Raw genomic sequence first — 19740 nt, 5'->3', positions numbered from 1 at the left:
CCACAAATTACAGAATGCCTCCAGATGTTCATCGGAAACTACTACTGGTCTTCCAGGGAACGATCAAAACGTAGAGTATTTGAGACATTACTGCCATGGAGGAAAGTGCACATGGTGACTGTTCTATTCAATCCCGATGCAATTTTTGTGTTTCATCAACACTCTGATAGTCCACAAATTACAGAATGCCTCCAGATGTTCATCGGAAACTACTACTGGTCTTCCAGGGAACGATCAAAGCGTAGACTGTTTGAGACATTACTCCCATGGAGGAAAGTGCGCATGGTGACTGGCGTATTCAATCCCGATGCAATTTCTGTGTTTCATCAACACTCTGATAGTCCACAGATTACATAATGTCACCAGATGTGCATCGGAAACTACTACTGGTCTTCCAGGGAACGATCAAAGCGTAGACTGTTTGGGACATTACTCCCATGGAGGAAAGTGCGCATGGTGACTGTTGTATTCAATCCCGATGCAATTTCTGTGTTTCATCAACACTCTGATACCCCACAGATTAATGAATGCCTCCAGATGTGCATCGGAAACTACTACTGGTCTTCCAGGGAACGATCAAAGCGTAGACTCTTTCAGACATTACTCCCATGGAGGAAAGTGCGCATGGTGACTGGCGTATTCAATCCCGATGCAATTTCTGTGTTTCATCAACACTCTGATAGTCCACAGATTACATAATGTCACCAGATGTGCATCGGAAACTACTACTGGTCTTCCAGGGAACGATCAAAGCGTAGACTGTTTGGGACATTACTCCCATGGAGGAAAGTGCGCATGGTGACTGTTGTATTCAATCCCGATGCAATTTCTGTGTTTCATCAACACTCTGATACCCCACAGATTAATGAATGCCTCCAGATGTGCATCGGAAACTACTACTGGTCTTCCAGGGAGCGATCAAAGCGTAGACTCTTTCAGACATTACTGCCATGGAGGAAAGTGCGGATGGTGACTGTTGTATTCAATCCCGATGCAATTTCTGTGTTTCATCAACACTCTGATAGTCCACAGACTACAGAATGCCTCCAGATGTGCATCGGAAGCTACTACTGGTCTTCCAGGGAAAGATCAAAGCGTAGACGTTTTGAGACATAACTCCCATGGAGGAAACTGCGCATGGAGACTGTTGTATTCAATCCCGATGCAATTACTGTGTTTCATCAACACTCTGATAGTCCACAAATTACAGAATGCCTCCAGATGTGCATCGGAAACTACTACTGGTCTTCCAGGGAACGATCAAAGCGTACCCGGTTTGAGAATTACTCCCATGAAGGAAAGTGCGCATGGTGACAGTTGTATTCAATCCCGATGCAATTTCTGTGTTTCATCAACACTCTGATACTTCACAGATTACAGAATGCCTCCAGATGTGCATCGGAAACTACTACTGGTCTTAGAGGGAACGATCAAAGCGTAGACTGTTTGAGATATTACTCCCATGGAGGAAAGTGCGCATGGTGACTGTTGTATTCAATCCCGGTGCAATTTCTGTGTTTCATCAACACTCTGATAGTCCACAGATTACAGAATGCCTCCAGACGTGCATCAGAAACTACTACTGTTCTTCCAGGGAACGATCAAAACGTAAACTCCTTGAGACATTACTCCCATGGAGGAAAGTGCGCATGGTGACTGTTGTATTCAATCCATGCATTTTCTGTGTTTCATTAACACTCTTGATAGTCCACAGATTACAGAATGCCACGAGATGTGCATCGGAAACTACTACTGGTCTTCCAGGGAACGATCAAAGCGTGGACTGTTTGAGACATACCTCCCATGGAGGAAAGTGAGCATGGTGACTGTCGTATTCAATCCCGATGCAATTTCTGTGTTTCATCAACACTCTGATAGTCCACAGATTACAGAATGCCACCAGATGTGCATCGGAAACTACTACTGGTCTTCCAGGGAACTATCAAAGCGTAGACTCTTTCAGCCATTACTCCCACGGGGGAAAGTGCCTTTGGTGACTGTTGTATTCAATCCCGATGCAATTTCTGTGTTTCATCAACACTCTCATTGTACACAGACTAGAAAATGACTCCATATGTGCATCGGAACCTACTACTGGTCTTCCAGGGAAAGATCAAAGCGTAGACTCTTTGAGACATAATTCCCATGGAGGAAACTGCGCGTGGAGACTGTTGTATACAATCCCGATGCAATTTCTGTGTTTCATCAACACTCTGATACCCCACAGATTACAGAATGCCTCCAGATGTGCATCGGAAACTACTACTGGTCTTCCAGGGAACGATCAAAGCGTAGACTCTTTCAGACATTACTCCCATGGAGGAAAGTGCGCATGGTGACTGTTGTATTCAATCCATGCATTTTCTGTGTTTCATTAACACTCTTGATAGTCCACAGATTACAGAATGTCACCAGATGTGCATCGGAAACTACTACTGGTCTTCCAGGGAACGATCAAAGCGTTGACTGTTTGAGAATTACTCCCATGGAGGAAAGTGCGCATGGTGACTGTTGTATTCAATCCCGATGCAATTTCTGTGTTTCATCAACACTCTGATAGTCCACAGATTACAGAATGCCTCCAGATGTGCATCTGAAACTACTACTGGTCTTCCAGGGAGCGATCAAAGCGTAGACTCTTTCAGACATTACTCCCATGGAGGAAAGTGCGGATGGTGACTGTAGTATTCAATCCCGATGCAATTTCTGTGTTTCATCAACACTCTGATAGTCCACAGACTACAGAATGCCTCCAGATGTGCATTGGAAACTACTACTGGTCTTCCAGAGAAAGATCAAAGCGTAGACTCTTTGAGACATAACTCCCATGGAGGAAAGTGCACATGGTGATAGTTATATTCAATCCCGATTCAATTTCTGTGTTTCATCAACACTCTGATAGTCCACAGATTACCTAATGCCTCCAGATGAGCATGGGAAACTACTACTGGTCTTCCAGGGAACGATCAAAACGTAAACTCTTTGAGACATTACTCCCATGGAGGAAAGTGAGCATCGTGACTGTTGTATTCGATCCCGATGCAATTTCTGTGTTCCATCAACACTCTGATAGTCCACAGACTACAGAATGCCTCCAGATGTGCATCGGAAGCTACTACTGGTCTTCCAGGGAAAGATCAAAGCGTAGACTTTTTGAGACATAACTCCCATGGAGGAAACTGCGCATGGAGACTGTTGTATACAATCCCGATGCAATTTCTGTGTTTCATCAACACTCTGACAGTCCACAGATTACAGAAAGCCTCCAGATGTGCATCGGAAACTACTACTGGTCTTCCAGGGAACGATCAAAGCGTAGACTGTTTGAGACATTACTCCCATGGAGGAAAGTGCCCATGGTGACTGTTGTATTCAATCCCGATGCAATTACTGTGTTTCATCAACAGTCTGATAGTCCACAAATTACAGAATGCCTCCAGATGTGCATCGGAAACTACTACTGGTCTTCCAGGGAACGATCAAAGCGTAGCCATTTTGAGAATTACTCCCATGAAGGAAAGTGCGCAATGGTGACTGTTGTATTCAATCCCGCTGCAATTTCTGTGTTTCATCAGCACTCTGATACTCCACAGATTACAGAATTCCTCCAGATGTGCATCGGAAACTACTACTGGTCTTAGAGGAAACGTTCAAAGCGTAGACTGTTTGAGATATTACTCCCATGGAGGAAAGAGCGCATGGTGACTGTTGTATTCAATCCCGGTGCAATTTCTGTGTTTCATCAAAACTCTGATAGTCCACAGATTACAGAATGCCTCCAGAAGTGCATCGGAAACTACTACTGTTCTTCCAGGGAACGATCAAAACGTAAACTCCTTGAGACATTACTCCCATGGAGGAAAGTGCGCATGGTGACTGTTGTATTCAATCCATGCATTTTCTGTGTTTCATTAACACTCTTGATAGTCCACAGATTACAGAATGCCTCCAGATGTGCATCGGAAACTACTACTGGTCTTCCAGGGAACGATCAAAGCGAAGACTGTTTGGGACATTACTCCCATGGAGGAAACTGCACATGGTGATTGTTGTATTCAATCCCGATTTAATTTCTTTGTTTCATCAACACTCTGATAGTCCGCAGATTACAGAATGCCTGCAGATGTGCATCGGAAACTACTACTGGTCTTCCAGGGAACGATCAAAGCGAAGACTGTTTGGGACATTACTCCCATGGAGGAAACTGCACATGGTGATTGTTGTATTCAATCCCGATTCAATTTCTTTGTTTCATCAACACTCTGATAGTCCGCAGATTACCTAATGCCTCCAGATGTGCATCGGAAACTACTACTGGACTTCCAGGGAACGATCAAAACGTAAACTCTTTGAGACATTACTCCCATGGAGGAATGTGCGCATCGTGAATGTTGTATTCAATCCCGATGCAATTTCTGTGTTTCATCAAGACTCTGATAGTCCACAGACTTCAGAATGCCTCCAGATGTGCATCGGAATCTACTACTGGTCTTCCATTGAAAGATCAAAGCGTAGACTCTTTGAGACATAACTCCCATGGAGGAAACTGCGCTTGGAGACTGTTGTATTCAATCCCGATGCAGTTACTGTGTTTCATCAACACTCTGATAGTCCACAAATTACAGAAAGCCTCCAGATGTGCATCGGAAACTACTACTGGTCTTACAGGGAACGATCAAAGCATAGACTGTTTGAGAATTACTCCCATGGAGGAATGTGCGCTTGGTGACTGTTGTATTCAATCCCGATGCAATTTCAGTGTTTCATCAACACTCTGATAGTCATCAGATTACAGAATGCCTCCAGATGTGCATCGGAAACTACTACTGGTCTTCCACGGAACGATCAAAGCGTAGACTGTTTGAGACATACCTCCCGTGGAGGAAAGTGCGCATGGTGACAGTTTTATTCAATCCCGATGCAATTTCTGTGTGTAATCAACACTCTGATAGTCCTCAGATTACAGAAAGCCTCCAGATGTGCATCGGAAACTACTACTGGTCTTCCAGGGATCGATCAAAGCGTAGACTGTTAGAGAGATTACTCTCATGGAGGAAAGTGCGCATGGTGACTGTTGTATTCAATCCCGATGCAATTTCTGTGTTTCATCAACACTCTGTTACTCCACAGATTACAGAATGCCTCCAGATGTGCATCGGAAACTACTACTGGTCTTCTAGGGAACGATCAAAGCGTTGACTCTTTCAGACTTTACTCCCATGGAGGAACGTAACCATGGTGACTGTTGTATTCAATCTCGATGCAATTTCTGTGTTTCATCAACACTCTGATAGTCCACAGACTACAAAATGCCTCCAGATGCGCATCGGAACCTACTACTGGTCATCCAGGGAAAGATCAAAGCGTAGACTCTTTGAGACATAACTCCCATGGAGGAAACTGTGCATGGAGACTGTTGTATTCAATCCCGATGCAATTTCTGTGTTTCATCAACACTCTGACAGTCCACAGAGTACAGAAAGCCTCGTGCATCGGAAACTACTACTGGTCTTCCAGGGAACGATCAAAGCGTAGACTGTTTGGGACATTACTCCCATGGAGGAAAGTGCACATGGTGATTGTTTTATTCAATCCCGATTCAATTTCTGTGTTTCATCAACACTCTGAGAGTCCGCAGATTACCTAATGCCTAGAGATGTGCATCGGAAACTACTACTGGTCTTCCAGGGAACAATCAAAACGTAAACTCTTTGAGACATTACTCCCATGGAGGAAAGTGCGCATCGTGAATGTTGTATTCAATGCTGATGCAATTTCTGTGTTTCATCAACACTCTGATAGTCCACAGGCTACAGAATGCCTCCAGATGTGCATCGGAAGCTACTACTGGTCTTCCAGGGAAAGATCAAAGCGTAGACTCTTTGAGACATAACTCTTATGGAGGAAACTGCGCATGGAGACTGTTGTATTCAATCCCAATGCAATTTCTGTGTTTCATCAACACTCTGACAGTATACAGAGTACAGAAAGCCTCCAGATGTGCATCGGAAACTACTACTGGTCTTCCAGGGAACGATCAAAGCGTAGACTGTTTGAGACATTACTCCCATGGAGGAAAGTGCGCATGGTGACTGTTGTATTCAATCCCGATGCAGTTACTGTGTTTCATCAACACTCTGATAGTCCACAGGCTACAGAATGCCTCCAGTTGTTCATACGAAACTACTACTGGTCTTCCAGGGAACGATCAAAACGTAGACTGTTTGAGACATTACTCCCATGGAGGAATGTGCGCATGGTGACTGTTGTATTCAATCCCAATGCAATTTCTGTGTTTCATCAACACTCTAATAGTCCACAGATTACAGAATGCCTCGAGATGTGCATCGGAAACTACTACTGGTCTTCCAGGGAATGATCAAAACGTAGACTGTTTAAGACAGTACTCCCATGGAGGAAACTGCGCATGGAGACTGTTGTATTCAATCCCAAAGCAATTTCTGTGTTTCATCAACACCCTAATAGTCCACAGATTACAGAATGCCTCGAGATGTGCATCGGAAACTACTACTGGTCTTCCAGGAACCGATCAAAACGTAGAGTATTTGGGACATTACTCCCATGGAGGAAAGTGCACATGGTGACTGTTCTATTCAATCCCGATGCAATTTCTATGTTTCATTAACACTCTGATAGTCCACAAATTACAGAAAGCCTCCAGATGTGCATCGGAAACTACTACTGGTCTTACAGGGAACGATCAAAGCATAGACTGTTTGAGAATTACTCCTATGGAGGAATGTGCGCTTGGTGACTGTTGTATTAAATCCCGATGCAATTTCTGTGTTTCATCAACACTCTGATAGTGATCAGATTACAGAATGCCTCCAGATGTGCATCGGAAACTACTACTGGTCTTCCAGGGAGCGATCAAAGCGTAGACTCTTTCAGACATTGCTCCCATGGAGGAAAGTGCGGATGGTGACTGTTGTATTCAATCCCGATGCAATTTCTGTGTTTCATCAACACTCTGATAGTCCACAGACTACAGAATGCCTCCAGATGTGAATTGGAAACTACTACTGGTCTTCCATTGAAAGATCAAAGCGTAGACTCTTTGAGACATAACTCCCATGGAGGAAACTGCGCATGGAGACTGTTGTATTCAATCCCGATGCAGTTACTGTGTTTCATCAACACTCTGATAGTCCACAAATTACAGAAAGCCTCCAGATGTGCATCGGAAACTACTACTGGTCTTACAGGGAACGATCAAAGCATAGACTGTTTGAGAATTACTCCCATGGAGGAATGTGCGCTTGGTGACTGTTGTATTCAATCCCGATGCAATTTCTGTGTTTCATCAATACTCTGAAAGTCATCAGATTACAGAATGCTTCCAGATGTGCATTGGAAACTACTACTGGTCTTCCAGGGAACGATCAAAGCGTAGACTGTTTGGGACATTACTCCCATGGAGGAAAGTGCGGATGGTGATTGTTGTATTCAATCCCGATTCAATTTCTGTGTTTCATCAACACTCTGATAGTCCACAGATTACCTAATGCCTCCAGATATGCATCGCAAACTACTACTGGTCTTCCAGGGAACGATCAAAGCGTAGACTGTTTGAGAATTACTCCCATGGAGGAAAGTGCGCATGGTGACTGTTGTATTCAATCCCGATGCAATTTCTGTGTTTCATCAACACTCTGATAGTCCACAGATTACAGAATGCCTCCAGATGTGCATCGGAAACTACTACTGGTCTTCCAGGGAGCGATCAAAGCGTAGACACTTTCAGACATTACTCCCATGGAGGAAAGTGCGGATGGTGACTGTTGTATTCAATCCCGATGCAATTTCTGTGTTTCATCAACACTCTGATAGTCCACAGACTACAGAATGCCTCCAGATGTGAATTGGAAACTACTACTGGTCTTCCAGAGAAAGATCAAAGCGTAGATTCTTTGAGACATAACTCCCATGGAGGAAACTGCGCATGGAGACTGTTGTATTCAATCCCGATGCAATTTCTGTGTTTCATCAACACTCTGATAGTCCACAGACTACAGAATGACTCCAGATGTGCATCGTAAACTACTACTGGTCTTCCAGGGAACGATCATAGCGTAGACTGTTTGGGACATTACTCCCATGGAGGAAAGTGCACATGGTGATTGTTGTATTCAATCCCGATTCAATTTCTGTGTTTCATCAACACTCTGATAGTCCACAGATTACCTAATGCATCCAGATGTGCATGGTAAACTACTACTGGTCTTCCAGGGAACGATCAAAACGTAAACTCTTTGAGACATTACTCCCATGGAGGAAAGTGCGCATGGTGACTGTTGTATTCGATCCCGATGCAATTTCTGTGTTCCATCAACACTCTGATAGTCCACAGACTACAGAATGCCTCCAGATGTGCATCGGAAGCTACTACTGGTCTTCCAGGGAAAGTTCAAAGCGTAGACTTTTTGAGACATAACTCCCATGGAGGAAACTGCGCATGGAGACTGTTGTATACAATCCCGATGCAATTTCTGTGTTTCATCAACACTCTGACAGTCCACAGAGTACAGAAAGCCTCCAGATGTGCATCGGAAACTAGTACTGGTCTTCCAGGGAACGATCAAAGCGTAGACTGTTTGAGACATTACTCCCATTGAGGAAAGAGCGCATGGTGACTGTTGTATTCAATCCCGATGCAATTACAGTGTTTCATCAACACTCTGATAGTCCACAAATTACAGAATGAATCCAGATGTGCATCGGAAACTACTACTGGTCTTCCAGGGAACGATCAAACCGTAGCCGGTTTGAGAATTACTCCCATGAAGGAAAGTGCGCAATGGTGACTGTTGTATTCAATCCCGATGCAATTTCTGTGTTTCATCAACACTCTGATACTCCACAGATTACAGAATGCCTCCAGATGTCCATCGGAAACTACTACTGGTCTTAGAGGAAACGATCAAAGCGTAGACTGTTTGAGATATTACTCCCATGGAGGAAAGTGCGCATGGTGACTGTTGTATTCAATACCGGTGCAATTTCTGTGTTTCATCAACACTCTGATAGTCCACAGATTACAGAATGCCTCCAGAAGTGCATCGGAAACTACTACTGTTCTTCCAGGGAACGATCAAAGCGTAAACTCCTTGAGACATTACTCCCATGGAGGAAAGTGCGCATGGTGACTGTTGTATTCAATCCATGCATTTTCTGTGTTTCATTAACACTCTTGATAGTCCACAGATTACAGAATGCAACGAGATGTGCATCGGAAACTACTACTTGTCTTCCAGGGAACGATCAAAGCGTAGACTCTTTCAGACATTACTCCCATGGAGGAAAGTGCGGATCGTGACTGTCGTATTCAATCCCGATGCAATTTCTGTGTTTCATCAACACTCTGATAGTCCACAGATTACAGAATGCCACCAGATGTGCATCGGAAACTACTACTGGTCTTACAGGGAACGATCAAAGCGTAGACTGTTTGAGAATTACTCCCATGGAGGAAAGTGCGCATGGTGACTGTTGTATTCAATCCCGATGCAATTTCTGTGTTTCATCAACACTCTGATACTCCACAGATTACAGAATGCCTCCATATGTGCACGGAAACTACTACTGGTCTTCCAGGGAACGATCAAAGCGTAGACTCTTTCAGAGATTACTCCCATGGAGGAAAGTGCGGTTGGTGACTGTTGTATTCAATCCCGGTGCAATTTCTGTGTTTCATCAACACTCTGATAGTCCTCAGATTACAGAATGCCTCCAGATGTGCATCGGAAACTACTACTGGTCATCCAGGGAACAATCAAAGCGTAGACTGTTTGGGACATTACTCACATGGAGGAAAGTGCACATGGTGATTGTTGTATTCAATCCCGATTCAATTTCTGTGTTTCATCAACACGCTGATAGTCCGCAAATTACCTAATGCCTCCAGATGTGCATCGGAAACTACTACTGGTCTTGCAGGGAACGATCAAAGCGTAGACTGTTAGAGACATTACTCTGATGGAGGAAAGTGCGCATGGTGACTGTTGTATTCAATCCCGATGCAATTTCTGTGTTTCATCAACACTCTGATAGTCCTCAGATTACAGAATGCCTCCAGATGTGCATCGGAAACTACTACTGGTCATCCAGGGAACAATCAAAGCGTAGACTGTTTGGGACATTACTCCCATGGAGGAAAGTGCACATGGTGATTGTTGTATTCAATCCCGATTCAATTTCTGTGTTTCAGCAACACTCTGACAGTCCACAGAGTACAGAAAGCCTCCAGATGTGCATCGGAAACTACTACTGGTCTTCCAGGGAACGATCAAAGCGTAGACTGTTTGAGACATTACTCCCATGGAGGAAAGTGCGCATGGTGATTGTTAATTCAATCCCGATGCAGTTACTGTGTTTCATCAACACTCTCATAGTCCACAAATTACAGAATGCCTCCAGATGTTCATTGGAAACTACTACTGGTCTTCCAGGGAACGATCAAAACGTAGAGTATTTGAGACATTACTCCCATGGAGGAAGGTGCACATGGTGACTGTTCAATTCAATCCCGATGCAATTTCTGTGTTTCATCAACACTCTGATCGTCCACAGAGTACAGAAAGCCTACAGATGTGCATCGGAAACTACTACTGGTCTTCCAGGGAACATTGAAAGCAAAAATGTTAGTGACATTACTCATATGGATGAAAGTGCGCATGGTGACTGTTGTATTCAGTCCTGATGCAATTTTTGTGTTTCATCAACACTCTGATAGTCCACAAATTACAGAATGCCTCCAGATGTTCATCGGAAACTACTACTGGTCTTCCAGGGAACGATCAAAGCGTAGACTGTTTGAGACATTACTCCCATGGAGGTATGTGCGCATGGTGACTGTTGTATTCAATCCCAATGCAATTTCTGTGTTTCATCAACACTCTAATAGTCCACAGATTACAGAATGCCTCGAGATGTGCATCGGAAACTACTACTGGTCTTCCAGGGAACGATCAAAACGTAGACTGTTTGAGACATTACTCCCATGGAGAAAAGTGCGCATGGTGACAGTTGTATTCAATCCCGATGCAGTTACTGTGTTTCATCAACACTCTGATAGTCCACAAATTACAGAATGCCTCCAGATGTTCATCGGAAACTACTACTGGTCTTCCAGGGAACGATCAAAACGTAGAGTATTTGAGACATTACTCCCATGGAGGAAAGAGCACATGGTGACTGTTCTATTCAATCCCGATGCAATTTCTGTGTTTCATCAACACTCTGATAGTCCACAAATTACAGAAAGCCTCCAGATCTGCATCGGAAACTACTACTGGTCTTACAGGGAACGATCAAAGCATAGACTGTTTGAGAAATACTCCCATGGAGGAATGTGCGCTTGGTGACTGTTGTATTCAATCCCGATGCAATTTCTGTGTTTCATCAACACTGTGATAGTCATCAGATTACAGAATGCCTCCAGATGTGCATCGGAAACTACTACTGGTCTTCCAGGGAACGATCAAAGCGTTGACTGTTAGAGACATTACTCTCATGGAGGAAAGTGCGCATGGTGACTGTTGTATTCAATCCCGATGCAATTTCTATGTTTCATCAACACTCTGATAGTCCTTAGATTACAGAATGCCTCCAGATGTGCATCGGAAACTACTACTGGTCTTCCAGGGAACGATCAAAGCGAAGACTGTTTGGGACATTACTCCCATGGAGGAAACTGCACATGGTGATTGTTGTATTCAATCTCGATTCAATTTCTGTGTTTCATCAACACTCTGATAGTCCGCAGATTACCTAATGCCTCCAGATGTGCATCGGAAACTACTATTGGTCTTCCAGGGAACGATCAAAACGTAAACTTTTTGAGACATTACTCCCATGGAGGAATGTGCGCATCGTGAATGTTGTATTCAATCCCGATGCAATTTCTGTGTTTCATCAAGACTCTGATAGTCCACAGACTTCAGAATGCCTCCAGATGTGCATCGGAATCTACTACTGGTCTTCCATTGAAAGATCAAAGCGTAGACTATTTGAGACATAACTCCCATGGAGGAAACTGCGCATGGAGACTGTTGTATTCAATCCCGATGCAATTTCTGTGTTTCATCAACACTCTGACAGTCCACAGAGTACAGAAAGCCTCCAGATGTGCATCGGAAACTACTACTGGTCTTCCACGGAACGATCAAAGCGTAGACTGTTTGAGACATTACTCCCATGGAGGAAAGTGCGCATGGTGACTGTTGTATTCAATCCCGATGCAGTTACTGTGTTTCATCAACACTCTGATAGTCCACAAATTACAAAATGCCTCCAGATGTTCATCGGAAACTACTACTGGTCTTCCAGGGAACGATCAAAACGTAGAGTATTTGAGACATTACTCCCATGGAGGAAAGTGCACATGGTGACTGTTCTATTCAATCCCGATGCAATTTCTGTGTTTCATCAACACTCTGATCGTCCACAGAGTACCGAAAGCCTCCAGATGTGTATCGGAAACTACTACTGGTCTTCCAGGGAACGATGAAAGCGTAAACTGTTAGCGACATTACTCCCATGGATGAAAGTGCGCATGGTTACTCTTGTATTCAATCACGATGCAATTACTGTGTTTCATCAACACTCTGATAGTCCACAAATTACAGAATGCCTCCAGATGTTCATCGGAAACTACTACTGGTTTTCCAGGAGCCGATCAAAACGTAGAGTTTTTGAGACATTACTCCCATGGAGGAAAGTGCACATGGTGACTGTTCTATTCAATCCCCATGCAATTTCTGTGTTTCATCAACACTCTGATAGTCCACAAATTACAGAAAGCCTCCAGATGTGCATCGGAAACTACTACTGGTCTTACAGGGAATGATCAAAGCATAGACTGTTTGAGAATTACTCCCATGGAGGAATGTGCGCTTGGTGACTGTTGTATTCAATCCCGATGCAATTTCAGTGTTTCATCAACACTCTGATAGTTATCAGATTACAGAATGCCTCCAGATGTGCATCGGAAACTACTACTGGTCTTCCACGGAACGATCAAAGCGTAGACTGTTTGAGACATACCTCCCGTGGAGGAAAGTGCGCATGGGGACAGTTTTATTCAATCCCGATGCAATTTCTGTGTGTAATCAACACTCTGATATTCCTCAGATTACAGAAAGCCTCCAGATGTGCATCGGAAACTACTACTGGTCTTCCAGGGATCGATCAAAGCGTAGACTGTTAGAGACATTACGCTCATGGAGGAAAGTGCGCATGGTGACTGTTGTATTCAATCCCGATGCAATTTCTGTGTTTCATCAACACTTTCATAGTCCACAGGTTACAGAAAGCCTCCAGATGTGCATCGGAAACTACTACTGTTCTTCCAGGGAACGATCAAAGCGTAAACTCCTTGAGACATTACTCCCATGGAGGAAAGTGCACATGGTTACTGTTGTATTCAATCCATGCATTTTCTGTGTTTCATTAACACTCTGATAGTCCACAGATTATAGAATGCCACGAGATGTGCATCGGAAACTACTACTGGTCTTCCAGGGAACGATCAAAGCGTAGACTCTTTCAGACATTACTCCTATGGAGGAAAGTGCGGATGGTGACTGTCGTATTCAATCCCGATGCAATTTCTGTGTTTCATCAACACTCTGATAGTCCACAGATTACAGAATGCCACCAGATGTGCATCGGAAACTACTACTGGTCTTCCAGGGAACGATCAAAGCGTAGACTGTTTGAGAATTACTCCCATGGAGGAAAGTGCGCATGGTGACTGTTGTATTCAATCCCGATGCTATTTCTGTGTTTCATCAACACTCTGTTACTCCACAGATTACAGAATGCCTCCAGATGTGCATCGGAAACTAATACTGGTCTTCTAGGGAACGATCAAAGCGTAGACTCTTTCAGACTTTACTCCCATGGAGGAACGTGCCCATGGTGACTGTTGTATTCAATCTCGATGCAATTTCTGTGTTTCATCAACACTCTGATAATCCACAGACTACAAAATGCCTCCAGATGTGCATCGGAAGCTACTGCTGTTCTTCCAGGGAAAGATCAAAGCGTAGACTCTTTGAGACATAACTCCCATGGAGGAAACTGCGCATGGAGACTGTTGTATTCAATCCCGATGCAATTTCTGTTTTTCATCAACACTCTGACAGTCCACAGAGTACAGAAAGCCTCCAGATGTGCATCGGAAACTACTACTGGTCTTCCAGGGAACGATCAAAGCGTAGTCTGTTTGAGACATTACTCCCATGGAGGAAAGTGCGCATGGTGACTATTGTATTCAATCCCGATGAAATTTCTGTGTTTTATCAAAACTCTGATATTCCACAAATTACAGAATGCCTCCAGTTGTTCATAGGAAACTACTACTGTTCTTCCAGGGAACGATCAAAGCGTAAACTCCTTGAGACATTACTCCCATGGAGGAAAGTGCACATGGTTACTGTTGTATTCAATCCATGCATTTTCTGTGTTTCATTAACACTCTGATAGTCCACAGATTATAGAATGCCACGAGATGTGCATCGGAAACTACTACTGGTCTTCCAGGGAACGATCAAAGCGTAGACTCTTTCAGACATTACTCCTATGGAGGAAAGTGCGGATGGTGACTGTCGTATTCAATCCCGATGCAATTTCTGTGTTTCATCAACACTCTGATAGTCCACAGATTACAGAATGCCACCAGATGTGCATCGGAAACTACTACTGGTCTTCCAGGGAACGATCAAAGCGTAGACTGTTTGAGAATTACTCCCATGGAGGAAAGTGCGCATGGTGACTGTTGTATTCAATCCCGATGCTATTTCTGTGTTTCATCAACACTCTGTTACTCCACAGATTACAGAATGCCTCCAGATGTGCATCGGAAACTAATACTGGTCTTCTAGGGAACGATCAAAGCGTAGACTCTTTCAGACTTTACTCCCATGGAGGAACGTGCCCATGGTGACTGTTGTATTCAATCTCGATGCAATTTCTGTGTTTCATCAACACTCTGATAATCCACAGACTACAAAATGCCTCCAGATGTGCATCGGAAGCTACTGCTGTTCTTCCAGGGAAAGATCAAAGCGTAGACTCTTTGAGACATAACTCCCATGGAGGAAACTGCGCATGGAGACTGTTGTATTCAATCCCGATGCAATTTCTGTTTTTCATCAACACTCTGACAGTCCACAGAGTACAGAAAGCCTCCAGATGTGCATCGGAAACTACTACTGGTCTTCCAGGGAACGATCAAAGCGTAGTCTGTTTGAGACATTACTCCCATGGAGGAAAGTGCGCATGGTGACTGTTGTATTCAATCCCGATGCAGTTACTGTGTTTCATCAACACTCTGATAGTCCACAAATTACAGAATGCCTCCAGATGTTCATCGGAAACTACTACTGGTCTTCCAGGGAACGATCAAAACGTAAAGTATTTGAGACATTACTCCCATGGAGGAAAGTGCACATGGTGACTGTTCTATTCAATCCCGATGCAATTTCTGTGTTTCATCAACACTCTGATCGTCCACAGAGTACAGAAAGCCTCCAGATGTGCATCGGAAACTACTACTGGTCTTCCAGGGAACGATGAAAGCGTAGACTGTTAACGACATTACTCACATGGAGGAAAGTGCGCATGGTGACTATTGTATTCAATCCCGATGAAATTTCTGTGTTTTATCAAAACTCTGATATTCCACAAATTACAGAATGCCTCCAGTTGTTCATAGGAAACTACTTCTGGTCTTCCAGGGAACGATCAAAACGTAGACTGTTTGAGACATTACTCCCATGGAGGAATGTGCGCATGGTGACTGTTGTATTCAATCCCTATGCAATTTCTGTGTTTCATCAACACTCTAATAGTCCACAGATTACAGAATGCTCGAGATGTGCATCGGAAACTACTACTGGTCTTCCAGGGAACGATCAAAACGTAGACTGTTTAAGACAGTACTCCCATGGAGGAAAGTGCGCATGGTAACTCTTGTATTCAATCCCGACGCAGTTACTCTGTTTCATCAACACTCTGAGAGTCCACAAATTACAGAATGCCTCCAGATGTTCATCGCAAACTATCACTGGTCTTCCAGGAACCGATCAAAGCGTAGAGTATTTGAGTCATTACTCCCATGGAGGAAAGTGCACATGGTGACTGTTCTATTCAATCCCGATGCAATCTCTGTGTTTCATCAACACTCTGATAGTCCACAAATTACAGAAAGCCTCCAGATGTGCATCGGAAACTACTACTGGTCTTATAGGGAACGATCAAATCATAGACTGTTTGAGAATTACTCCCATGGAGGAATGTGCGCTTGGTGACTGTTGTATTCAATGCCCATGCTATTTCTGTGTTTCATCAACACTCTGATAGTCATCAGATTACAGAATGCCACCAGATGTGCATCGGAAACTACTACTGGTCTTCCACGGAACGATCAAAGCGTAGACTGTTTGAGACATACCTCCCGTGGAGGAAAGTGCGCATGGTGACAGTTTTATTCAATCCCGATGCAATTTCTGTGTGTAATCAACACTCTGATAGTCCTCAGATTACAGAAAGCCTCCAGATGTGCATCGGAAACTACTACTGGTCTTCCAGGGATCGACCAAAGCGTAGACTGTTAGAGACATTACTCTCATTGAGGAAAGTGCGCATAGTGACTGTTGTATTCAATCCCGATGCAATTTCTGTGTTTCATCAACACTCTGATAGTCCACATATTACAGAATGCCTCCAGAAGTGCATCGGAAACTACTACTGTTCTTCCAGGGAACGATCAAAGCGTAAACTCCTTGAGACATTACTCCCATGGAGGAAAGTGCGCATGGTGACTGTTGTATTCAATCCATGCATTTTCTGTGTTTCATTAACACTCTGATAGTCCACAGATTACAGAATGCCACGAGATGTGCATCGGAAACTACTACTGGACTTCCAGGGAACGATCAAATCGTAGACTCTTTCAGACTTTACTCCCATGGAGGAACGTGCCCATGGTGACTGTTGTATTCAATCTCGATGCAATTTCTGTGTTTCATCAACACTCTGATAGTCCACAGACTACAAAGTGCCTCCAGATGTGCATCGGAACCTACTGCTGGTCTTCCAGGGAAAGATCAAAGCGTAGACTCTTTGAGACATACCTCTCGTGGAGGAAAGTGCGCATGGTCACAGTTGTATTCAATCCCGATGCAATTTCTGTGAGTCATCAACACTCTGATAGTCCTCAGATTACAGAAAGCCTCCAGATGTGCATCGGAAACTACTACTGGTCTTCCAGGGAACGATCAAAGCGTAGACTGTTAGCGACATTACTCCCATGGAGGAAAGTGCGCATGGTAACTGTTGTATTCAATCCCGATGCAATTTCTGTGTTTCATCAACACTCTGATAGTCCACAAATTACAGAATGCCTCCAGATGTTCATCGATAACTACTACTGGTCTTCCAGGGAACGATCAAATCGTAGAGTATTTGAGACGTTACTCCCATGGCGGAAAGTGCACATGGTGACTGTTCTATTCAATCCCGATGCAATTTCTGTGTTTCATCAACACTCTGATAGTCCACAAATTACAGAATGCCTCCAGATGTTCATCGGAAACTACTACTGGTCGTCCAGGGAACGATCAAAACGTAGACTGTTTGAGACATTACTCCCATTGAGGAATGTTCGCATGGTGACTGTTGTAGTCAATCCCAATGCAATTTCTGTGTTACATCAACACTCTAATAGTCCACAGATTACAGAATGCCTCGAGATGTGCATCGGAAACTACTACTGGTCTTCCAGGAACCGATCAAAACGTAGAGTATTTGAAACCCTACTCCCATGGAGGAAAGTGCACATGGTGAATGTTCTATTCAATCCCGATGCAATTTCTATGTTTCATCAACACTCTGATAGTCCACAAATTACAGAAATCCTCCAGATGTGCATCGGAAACTACTACTGGTCTTACAGGGAACGATCAAAGCATAGACTGTTTGAGAATTACTCCCATTGAGGAATGTGCGCTTGGTGACTGTTGTATTCAATCCCGATGCAATTTCTGTGTTTCATCAACACTCTGAAAGTCATCAGTTTACAGAATGCCGCCAGATGTGCATTGGAAACTACTACTGGTCTTCCAGGGAACGATCAAAACGTAAACTCTTTGTGACATTACTCCCATGGAGGAAAGTGCACATCGTGAATGTTGTATTCAATCCCGATGCAATTTCTGTGTTTCATCAACACTCTGATAGTCCACAGACTACAGAATGCCTCCAGATGTGCATCGGAAGCTACTACTGGTCTTCCAGGGAAAGATCAAATCGTAGACTCTTTGAGACATAACTCCCATGAAGGAAACTGCGAATGGAGACTGTTGTATTCAATCCCGATGCAATATCTGGGTTTCAGCAACACTCTGACAGTCCACAGAGTGCAGAAAGCCTCCAGATGTGCATCGGAAACTACTACTGGTCTTATAGGGAACGATCAAAGCGTAGACTGTTTGAGAATTACTCCCATGGAGGAATGTGCGCTTGGTGACTGTCGTATTCAATCCCGATGCAATTTCTGTGTTTCATCAACACTGTGATAGTCATCAGATTACAGAATGCCTCCAGATGTGCATCGGAAACTACTACTGGTCTTCCAGGGAACGATCAAAGCGTAGACTGTTTGAGACATACCTCCCGTGGAGGAAAGTGCGCATGGTGACTGTTGTTTTCAATCCCGATGCAATTTCTGTGTTTCATCAACATTCTGATAGTCCACAGATTACAGAATGCATCCAGAAGTGCATCGGAAACTACTAGTGTTCTTCCAGGGAACAATCAAAGCGTAAACTCCTTGAGACATTACTCCCATGGAGGAAAGTGCGCATGATGACTGTTGTATTCAATCCATGCATTTTCTGTGTTTCATTAACACTCTGATAGTCCACAGATTACAGAATGTCACGAGATGTGCATCGGTAACTACTACTGGTCTTCCAGGGAACGATCAAAGCGTAGACTCTTACAGACATTACTCCCATGGAGGAAAGTGCGGTTGGTGACTGTTGTAGTCAATCAAGATGCAATTTTTGTGTTTCATCAACACTCTGATAGTCAAAAGACTACAAAATGACTCCAGATGTGCATCGGAACCTACTACTGGTCTTCCAGGGAAGATCAAAGCGTAGACTCTTTGAGACATAACTCCCATGGAGGAAACTGCACATGGAGGCTGTTGTATTCAATCCCGATGCTATTTCTGTGTTTCATCAACACTCTGACAGTCCACAGAGTACAGAAAGCCTCTAGATATGCATCGGAAACTACTACTGGTCTTCCAGGGATCGATCAAAGCGTAGACTGTTAGATACATTACTCTCATGGAGGAAAGTGAGCATGGTGACTGTTTTATTCAATCCCAATGCAATTTCTATGTTTCATCAACACTCTGATAGTCCTCAGATTACAGAATGCCTCCAGATGTGCATCGGAAACTACTACTGGTCTTCCAGGGAACGATCAAAGCGTAGACTGTTTGAGACATTACTCCCATGGAGGAATGTGCGCATGGTGACTGTTGTATTCAATCCCAATGCCATTTCTGTGTTTCATCAACACTCTAATAGTCCACAGATTACAGAATGCCTCGAGATGTGCATCGGAAACTACTACTGGTCTTCCAGGGAACGATCAAAACGTAGACTGTTTGAGACATTACTCCCATGGAGGAAAGTGCGC

The sequence above is a fragment of the Schistocerca gregaria genome, chromosome X, assembly GCF_023897955.1.
Source record: "Schistocerca gregaria isolate iqSchGreg1 chromosome X, iqSchGreg1.2, whole genome shotgun sequence".
In the NCBI taxonomy this organism is placed as follows: domain Eukaryota; kingdom Metazoa; phylum Arthropoda; class Insecta; order Orthoptera; family Acrididae; genus Schistocerca; species Schistocerca gregaria.
The sequence above is the reverse complement of the archived record's forward strand: the minus strand, read 5'-3'. Positions refer to the sequence as shown.